Raw genomic sequence first — 10,163 nt, forward strand, 5'->3', positions numbered from 1 at the left:
GAGCCAGGTTCTCAAGGTATCATCCTTGCTTTTTAACACTTTCGGTTTTTTTAAATCTTTTTATTGGGGCTCATAAAGCTCTTATCACAGTCTGTACATACATCAATTGAGCAAAGCACCCTTATACATTCGTTGCACTCGTCATTCTCATGCCTTTCAACACTTTCAAGATGTCTTGTGCAGCAGATTTACCCAATAGAATGCATCATTTGATCTCTCGACTGATGCTTCTATGAGCACTAATTGTGGATCCAAGCAAGATGAAATCCTTGACAACTTCAACTTATTCTCCATTTACCATGATATTACCTATTGGTTCAATTGTGATGGTTTTTGTTTTCTTTACACTGAGTTGCAGTTCTTGCTGAAGGCGGCAATCCTTGATCTTCATCAGCAAGTGCTTCAAGTCCTCCTCACTTTCAGCAGCAAGGTTGTGTCATCGTCATGTCACAGGCTGTTAATCAGCCTTCCTAAAATGACGCGGCATTCTCTGTCGTATAATCCAGTTTCTCTGATTATTTACTCAGCATACAGATTGAACAAATATGGTGAGATGGTACAACCCCATCACACACCTTTCCTGATCACGCTAGAGAACCCTGCCTAACACACACACACACACACACACACGTTAAATCATGCATTATGCCCTTGTTCTGTTTGCACAACTGATCTTGATGCACGTACAGCTTCCACATGAGTACAATTAAGTGTGCTGAATTCCCATGCTCCTCAAGGCCATCCATAGTTTGTTATGATCCACTCAGTCGGATGTCTTTGCATAATCAATAAAACACAGGTAAACATCTTTCTTATAGTCTCTGCTTTTAGCCAAGATCCACCTAACCTCAGCAATGATATTGATTGTTCCATCGCCTCTGCTTAATCCAGCCTGAATTTCTGGCAGCTCTCTGCTAATGTAACACTGCACTCATTGTTGGCTAATATCTACAAAAGTTTACTTGCATGTAATATCAATGGTGTTCTATAATGTGTGCTTTCTTTGGGGCTACCTTTCTTTGGAATTGGTATAAGTATGGATATCTTCCAGTCAGTTGATCAAGTATCTGCCTTCCAAGTTTTTTGGCTTGGATGGGGGAGTGTTTCCAGTGCTACATTAGGTTTTTGAAACATTTCAATTGGAATTTCCTGACATTTCCATCAATTCCTGGAGACTTGTTTTTGGCTAATGCTTTCAGTGCACCTTGAACTGAGTTTTTGCTCCTACGTTACCTCTTGAAGTGGTGGAACGCCGGCTAGTTCTTCTTGGTACGATGACTTTATAGTCTCTGCATTTCCTTTCGATGCTTCATTCGATGTTTTACCCATAGAATCTTTCCATTGCACCTTGAGACTCGGCATTTTTCTTTCGTTCTTTTAGCTGAAGATCTGCTGAGTGTGTTCTTCCTTTGTGGTTTCTTGCCTCTAGGTCGTTGCACATTTCTTTACAATATTTTGCTTTGTCTTCTTGAGCTGCCCTTTGAAATGTTCTGTTCAGCTCATTGACTTCGTCATTTCTGCCATTGCCTTAGGTACTCTGGGGTTAAGAGCAAGTTTCAGAGTCTCTTCTGACATCCACTTTGGTCTTTCCTTTCTTCACTGCCCCTTGAGGGCCTTTGTCTTTCTTCAGGAATGATGCTCTTTTTTTGCCTTATTTTTTTATCACAATCCATACATACATCAGTTGAGCAAAGCACCCTTATACATTCGTTGCCCTCGTCATTCTCAAAATTCGCCTTCCACTTGGGTTCCTGGAATCAGCTCATTTTCCTTTTTTTCCCTCATCCTCCCTCCCCACTCTCCCCTTCCACCTGAACCCTTAATAGTTTATAAATTATTATTTTATCTTATCTTACACTGACCGGCGTCTCCCCTCACCCACCTTCCAATTGCCCATCTCCCAGAGAGGAGGTTCCCCATAGATCCCCAGGATCGGTTCTCTCTTTCTACACCCCCTTCCCTCCCAGTGTCTCCACTCCCACCGCTGGTCCTGAGGGGTTCACCTGTCCTAGATTCCCTGTGTTTCCAGATCCCTACTGCACCGCTGTGCATCCTCCGGTCTAACCAGGTCCGCAAGGTAGAATTGGGATCATGATAATTGGGAGGGGAGGAAGCGTTCAAGAACTAGAGGCTGGTTTTGAGTTTGATGTCATCCCACAGCTCCTCAGGTCTCCTGTCGTTAATGTTCAGTGTGTCAAATCTATTCTTGAGCTGTGCTTGACATTTAGGTGGGATATACTTAAGGTTGCATTTTGGCTCTCCTGGACTTACTTATTTTCATTTTGTTCACCTTCAACCTGAACTTGCATATGAGGAATTGATGGTCTGTTCTTCAGTTGTCCACTGACCTTGTTTTAACTGCTAATATTGAGTTTCTCCATTCTTTCTTCCTACAGACGCAGTCATTTTGATTTTGGTGTATTTCAACTGGAGAAGTCCACAGGAATCTGTAAAGAAGAAGTTGTTGGTCTTGAAAAATGCTATCATGAAAAAAAAATGCTATCATGAGATCCCTGGTTTCATTTCTATCATCAAAACCATGTTTTCCAACTGCTGTTCCTGACTTTTTATTTTCAACTTTTGCACTCCAATCACCAATAATTATCAATCCATCTTGATTCCATGTTTAATCTGTTTCTGATTTAATACGTTGGTAGAATTCTTTAATTTTTGCATCACTAGCTTTCAGGGTTGGTGCATAAATATGTTTAAATAGTTGAATTGGTTGGATTTCCTTCCATGAGGACAGATTTTACTTGTCACAGACAGTTTTGTACTTCAAGCTAAATCTCAACATGTTCTCTTTGATGATGAATGCAACAGCAATGTTCTTGAATCTGTCATCTGAAGCCTATGAGTTTTACAAACTAAAATGGAGCAAGCCAGTCCATTTCAGTTCACTAATGGTTCAAATATTGCATTTCATTTCTAATGACTCCCAATTTTCCTATATTCATAGTTTTACATCCCAAATTCTGATTATTAATGCATATTTACAGTGACTTCTTCTCTTTTGTGTTGCGTCCCATCAGCAAATGAAGGTCCAGAAAGCTTTATTCCCACAGGCTTTATTCCACCCATGCCATCTATTTTGAGAAGGCCGCTCTTCCTCGGTCATCTTTTGCTGTCACTTCCTCTGATAATGTCCTACTTGTATTTGTTAGGTTTTCAGGATCTGACACTATTTGGATGTTATCCGTAAGGGTTTCAGTAGCGAATTCCTCTGAAGTAGACAGTCGATTCCTTTTTAATAGCTTTGTCATTCGTCTGGAAGCTCTGCCGAAACCTGGTCATTTGGGGTGACCTTGTTTGGATTTGCAATACCACTGACTTATCTTCCAGCATCACCGCAACACACAGTCACCACAGTAGGACAAACTGACAGACCCGTGGAGCCTCTGGAGGAGTAGGCAGCATCCACGCTCAGGGCTACTTAGTGCACAGGTGTCTGTATTTTCAGAGACTATCTGTATCTGAGGTAGGCTCCTGAAGAGTTTTATATATTTTAATTGGGATATAATTCATCTGCCCACGAATTCCACCCCTTTAAAGTGTATAATTAAATATTTTAGTAATATTCATAAAGTACGTGATCAACACCATCCATTATGTAATTCCAGGAAATTGTCCTCATTCTCAAAAGAAAGTGCCACCTGAAATGCAGGTATTTGCTTTAGAGTAGTGCAGTCCATTTACGCATTGCACGTTTGACGGAGAAATAAAACGTTATTAGAAGGAGCCATCAGGGAGGAGACTGTCCGTAACAGCTTGTAGTTGCGGCGCCCTGTTTGAGACAGAATTCAAAGAGAATATATATACCTTTGGCTTTGGGATTTGCACTGTGGGAGGACACATCTAGATTTTTAAAAAATCACTTCATTAGGGGCTCATACAACTCCCACCACAGTCCACACACACATCAACTGTACAAAGCCCACCTGTACATTCATTGCCCGCATCAGTCTCAAAACATTTGCTTTCTGCATGGGCTCTTGGAATCAGCTCCTCGTTTTTCATTTCCCCCCTCCCTCCTTGTAGATGTTATATATTAACTCTGGTTTTGGGGTAACTATGGGGGGACGTTGTTGACCAGGAGGAAGCAAATAGAACTATAAGGTTCCTTTAATCTTAAACCAGTATCAGCATATCTTTGTTGACTACCTAGATAGCAGGGCCTAGTTTTTAATCACTAACAGGTAAATAAGAGAAGACACTCAGAGTCACCTGGCCCTTCTAGGTGACATCTGTGTGCAGCTTACATCAAGTTATAAAGACTCCATAGAGATTACAGTTAGTAAGAAGGATTTTTCAAGTTACATTAAGTAAAATCACTTGGGTTAGAAAGTCCTGTGCTTATTGGAAGCCATGACCCATACTCCTCCTCCTTCCAGCTCCTGTGATCACTAATCTACTTTCTGCCTCTATGGATTTGTATGTTCTGGCATTCTGCATAAATGGAATCATACAACATATCATCTGGTTTCTTTCACTCAGCATAATGTTTTCAAGGCTCAACAGGGTTGTACCAAGAATGTAGAACTTCTTTTTTTTTTTTAATGGCTGTACAAAATTCCATTGTTCATCCTTTCATCAACTGATGGACATTTATCTTATTTCTGCTTTTCGCTAATTATAAATAATACTGCTATGAATGTTCATGCATGTGTGTGTTGTGACTCTCTTGTGACTCTGCCTAGATGTAGAATTGCTTGGTTACATGGTATGGATGGCTGCTCTGTGCCATTGAGTGGATTCCAATTTATAAAGACCTTATAAGACAGAGCAGAGCCATCCCACAGAGGGTCTTAGGGTGATGGAGTGTCTGGTGGACTCAGCCAAGCTCTCAACCCTTGGGCCACCAGGGCGGCTTAGTTCTGTGGCCTCATTGCCATTGAGTTGAATTCTGCCCTGCTGGATTCCGAGGCTGTGAAACTTTATGGAAGCAGAAAGTCTCACATTTCTCCTACAGAGACCTCGGTGGATTTGAACTCCTGACCTTATGGTTAGCAGCCTAATGTGTAACTGGCTATGTCACCAGGGCTTCTTTTGATATATGGTCAACTCAACTCAAGGCTAATGAATCTATTCTGACTCCTAGCGACCCTAAAGGACAGGGTAGAGCTGCCCTTGTAGTTTCCAAGACTGTAACTCTTTATGGGAGCAGCACGCTTGTGGAGCGGCTGGGGGTTTCGAATTGCTGAGCGTGCTTTTAGCAGCCGATGTGTAACCACCACACCAGCAGGGCTCCATGTGATATGGTCGTTCTGTTTAATGATCGGTATACGGTCTGCCAATCTGTTTTCCACAGATGTTGCATCATTTTTGCATCCCCGCCATCAAGGTCAACCAGTTTCTCCAACTTTCACCAACACTTGCTGTTGTCTTTGGGTTGTGCCATTCTGAATCATATGAAAGAAGCCCCATGCTGGCCTGCTAACTGAACGACCTGCTCCTTGAGCCCTCCACCTGCTCTGAGGGAGAAAGGTGAGGTTTTCTGCTCAAGCCAAGATCCTGGTGGCTGGCTCTTTCTTGTACCGTTCTGCTGCATGACTTGCCCTAGTAGGCTCATCCTGTTCAAGTTGTCTTAGTCCATTTCCCGACACTTGTGTGCATAATGTTTCTTGAATGTTTGGCGTATATCTGAATGGACTTGTCACCGGAGCTACTATGTATATATAGTACACATATGTGTGTGTGTGTGCTTCCAGCCTTGTTAAGTCTGTATTCACGGATGGCAGTGGGCAGAGTGGATGTGAAGTGGTATCTCATTATGGTTCTGATTTCTCTTTTCCGATGACCAATGATGTGGAGCATTTTCCTCAGGTGCTTGTTGCCCATTTGTCTATTTTCTTCAGAGAAATGTGTCTTCCAAAAACATTGCCCAGTTTTAATTCTGATTGTCTCTTTTGGTGAGAACTTACAAGGGCTTTTTGTATACAATGACCTGTCATATCATGACATGTCTATCAGATGTGATTTGCAATTATTTTCATTCTGTGGGGTTTCTGTGTACTTTTTTGGTAGTGTCTTTGGAAGCACAAATGTTTTTAATCTCAGTGAAGTTCTATTTACATGTCTTTTCTTTGGTTGCTCCTGTTTTTGTGTCTTACCTAGTGCCTTAGTGATGTACTGCTGATAGAAATTCCACAGATGGATGGCTTTAGCATATAGAAATTAATTTTCTCATAGTTTAAGTGCATAGAAGCCCAAATTTAGGGTACAATTGAGGAAAAGGTCTTTTCTCTTTTGTTGACTCTGACTGAGGGGTTGGTCCTCTCCGGATGTCCATGTGTCTTGGCATCAGTCTTCCCCTGGGTAAAGGAGGTTCTCAGCGTAGGAACCTGGGCACAAAGGATACACTGCTCCCAGACCTTTTCTTTTCTCTTCTTTTTATCATCCATCCATCCATCCATTCATCAATCCATCCATCCATCCATCCATCCATCCATCCATCCATCCATCCATCCATCCATCCATCTATCCATCTATCCATCCATCCATCTATCCATCCATCAAGCCATCCATCCATCCATCCATCCATCCATCCATCAAGCCATCCATCCATCCATTCATCAATCCATCCATTCATCTATCCATCCATCCATCCATCCATTGGTTCAAGCATATTTGAACATATGTTGCCATCATCATTTTCAAAACATTGTCTTTCTACTTGAGCCCTTGGTATAAGCTCATTTTTTCCCCTCGGTCCCCCACCCTCATGAACCCTTGAAAATTTATAAATTATTATTATTTTTTCATGTCTTACACTGATCGGTTCCCCTTTTATTCTTCCCCCTTCCCCCTACTCTCCTGGTATGGCTACTCTCATTATTGTTCCTGAGGGGTTTATCTGTCCTGGATTCCCTGTGTGGAGACATCTTATCTGTACCACTGTACATCCTCTGGTCTAGCTGGATTTGTAAGGTAGAATTGGGATAATGATAGTTTGGGGGGCTGGGGAAGAAAGCATTTAAGAACTAGAGGGAAGTTTTATGTTTCATCGTTGCTACTCTGCACCTTGACTGGCTCGTCTCCTTCCTGAGACCCTTCTGTAAGGGGATGTCCAGTTGCCTACAGATGGGCTTTGGGTCCCCACTCTGCACTCCACCTCATTCACAATGATATGAATTTTTGTTCTTTGATGCCTGATACCTGATCGGTTCAACGCCTTTTGATCGCACAGGCTGGTGTGCTGCTTCCATGTGGGCTTTTTGCTTCTCAGCTAGATGGCCGCTTGTTTAGCTTCAAGCTCTTAATATGCCAGATGCTATATCTTTTGATAGCTGGGCACCATCAGTTTTCTTCACCACATTTGCTTATGCACCTATTTGTCTTCAGCAATTGTGTCGGGAAGGTGAGCATCATGGAATGACAGGTTATTAGAACAAATTGTTCTTGCATTGAGGGAGTACTTGAGTAGAGGCCCAATGTTTGCTACTTTAATACTTAACATATAAACATATGTACATAGATCTATTTCCCTATCTTTATATATAAATATATTTACATATGTACATATCTGTATTTAGACTTCTATACATGTCTTTTGCCTCCTAGTTCTTTCCTCTATTTCCTTTTACTTTCCTCTTGTCCCACTATCATGTTCAGCTTTCATTTAGGTTTTAGTAATTTTTCTTGGCTACATTGCCCTCGATCAAGCCCCACCAGGCATCCTATACCTTCCTTGTCATTGATTTTAGATCACCTGTTGTTCCCTTGGGTCCTTGGATTGGTTGACATGCCCCTTCCTTTCCCCCGCCTTCCCCTCTCCCCTTTTTATCTCTTGTATGAAAGAGAAAAGATGGCTCAGGCCACACTCCGGGGGAACTCCCCTTACATCTGATAAGGGCTGTGAGCTGAGTAAAGGGCGGTGTTGTATCCCAGTCTGACTCCCTTACAACTGATTGGCTGATCACCCACAGGGATGATGACATCATTGCATAGCTGCCAAATGACATCATTCCAAAACTGGGAAACCACTGAGAAGCAACCACGGCCCCACCGAGTTGACACCTATACAAAGTAGGCTTGGGGATTATTGCAATGCAATCCACGACACAAAGGAAACTATTGTCCAACTCAAGGTCTCAAGAGTTGACACTTATGTTTCCTTCTAAAAGTTTTACAGTGTTAGTTTAGGTCTTTGTTCCATTTGAGTTGATCTTCCTTATGCCACTACCACACTGTTTGGGGTAGCTTGTAGTAACGTTTGCATCTCAGAATGTCGCCTGGATTCCTTGCCATTGGACAACAGTTATGTTCATTTTTTCTTCTTCCAAGTCATTTAAGAAATATTTCTGATTATTAAGCCCTGGTGGTGTAGTGGGATACACTTTGAGCTGCTAACTTCAAGATCGGTAGTTTGAACCCACCGGCTGCTCCATTGGAGAAAGACAAGGCTATCTGCTTCCATGGAGATTACCAAGCCTGGGAGACTCTATGAGTCAAAATCAACTTGATGGCAGTGGAGTGTTTTTTTTTGAAAGAGAGAGATTTCCAGGACAGGGGTGTGTCGTTGCGGCGACCTGATGGCTGGTAAGACCCAGAAACCCTACCTAAACCCCTTGCCTGCTAGATGTTTGGCACACACAGCCGCCGAGAGGACAGAGTAGAATTGCCCCCCCTGTCTTTCCAAAGCTGCGAATGTTTGCAGCCGCAGACTGCCTCTGCTACACTTCCCTGACATCTTTCTCCAGGGACGCCCATGCTGACCTCCGGTTACCAGCTGAGCCCGGAAACTAGGGAACCACCACAGCCCTCTGTGACCCGGAGAGTCTCACTTTGTTGTATTTGGCACGTTACTGAAAAATCATAGCATTGTGAATGAGGGGGAGTGCGGAGTGGGGATCCAGGGCCCATCTGTGGAAAATGGACATCCCCTTGCAGAAGGGCTGCGGGAAGATGAACAGGTCAGGGTGCAGTGTAGCAAAGATGAAATATGCAATCTCCCTCTAGTTCTTAAATGCTTCTTCCCCCCCCCCCACTATCATGATCCCAATTCTACCTTACATATCCGGCTGGACCCGAGGATGTTCACTGGCAGAGATAGGTGTGGGGGAGGTCAGATGCTTGCAGGCATCCCCCCTCAGGGCAATCAGTTGCCAGACTGCAGTGGGCTCTGCTTCCCTGCTGTTAAGGCCAATGGACAGGCCTGCAGTCACTGATTGGGTTCCTGTAGGTAGGGTTTACACCCTACTGATAATGATTCCTATGGAGATCCAGCTGCTATCCTGACTCTAGGATCCGCCCATCTTGTCACATGTATACCCCCAATCCCTCCTCATACATTGCATGTATGTCCCTAGACCACCCCCTCATTGCTGTATAACCTATAGTGCAGCCCCTTCCTGTGACGTATGTCTACCTATAATTAGTGGGCTCACATGCCCCCAAAGTTATGTAGGCCTGGGTTAGCAATAGAGAAGGGCCCTCTCTCACTCAGCTCCCCCTCTCCTCTCTCTTCCTCGCTCCTCTCCTCCCTTTCCCCTTGCCCTCCTTCCCTTCCCCCTCTCTCCACATGGACCACCAAGCAGGACTGAGGTGAGCATTGCTACCATGAAATGTGCCTGACTCCATTATCCGACTCTTCTATCTCTCATGCTCTCGATGTCTTTAATACAATACGTATACATCTCAACCGTACAATTGTGCTTACTGAACCCGTGATTACTGGTGGGGGGCTGGCTCCCCTCAACTCATACCACAGATAGGAACTGGAAATACAGGGAATCCAGGACAGATGAACCCCTCAGGACCAGTGGAGAGAGTGGCGATATCGGGAGGGTGGAGGGAGGGTGAAGGATAAAGGGGGAACAGATTACAAGGTCTACATATAACCTGCTCCCCCTGGGGACAGACAGCAGAGAAGTGAGCGAGGGAGACATTGGATGGTGTGAGATATGACAAAATAATAACTTATAAATTATCAAGGGTTCAGGGGGAGGAGGGAGCAGCGAGGGAGGGGGAAAATGAGGAGCTGATGCCAAGGGCTCAAGTAGAAAGCAGGTGTTTTGAGAATGATGATGGCAACATATGTACGAATGTGCTGGACACAATTGATGTATGTATGGATTGTGATAAGAGTTGTATGAGCCCCTATATAAAATGATTAAAAAATAAAAGAAACCATTGAAAACCCTAAGAAGTACAATTCTATTCTG

This window comes from Tenrec ecaudatus, chromosome 9, assembly GCF_050624435.1.
Source record: "Tenrec ecaudatus isolate mTenEca1 chromosome 9, mTenEca1.hap1, whole genome shotgun sequence".
Classification (NCBI taxonomy): Eukaryota; Metazoa; Chordata; class Mammalia; order Afrosoricida; family Tenrecidae; genus Tenrec; species Tenrec ecaudatus.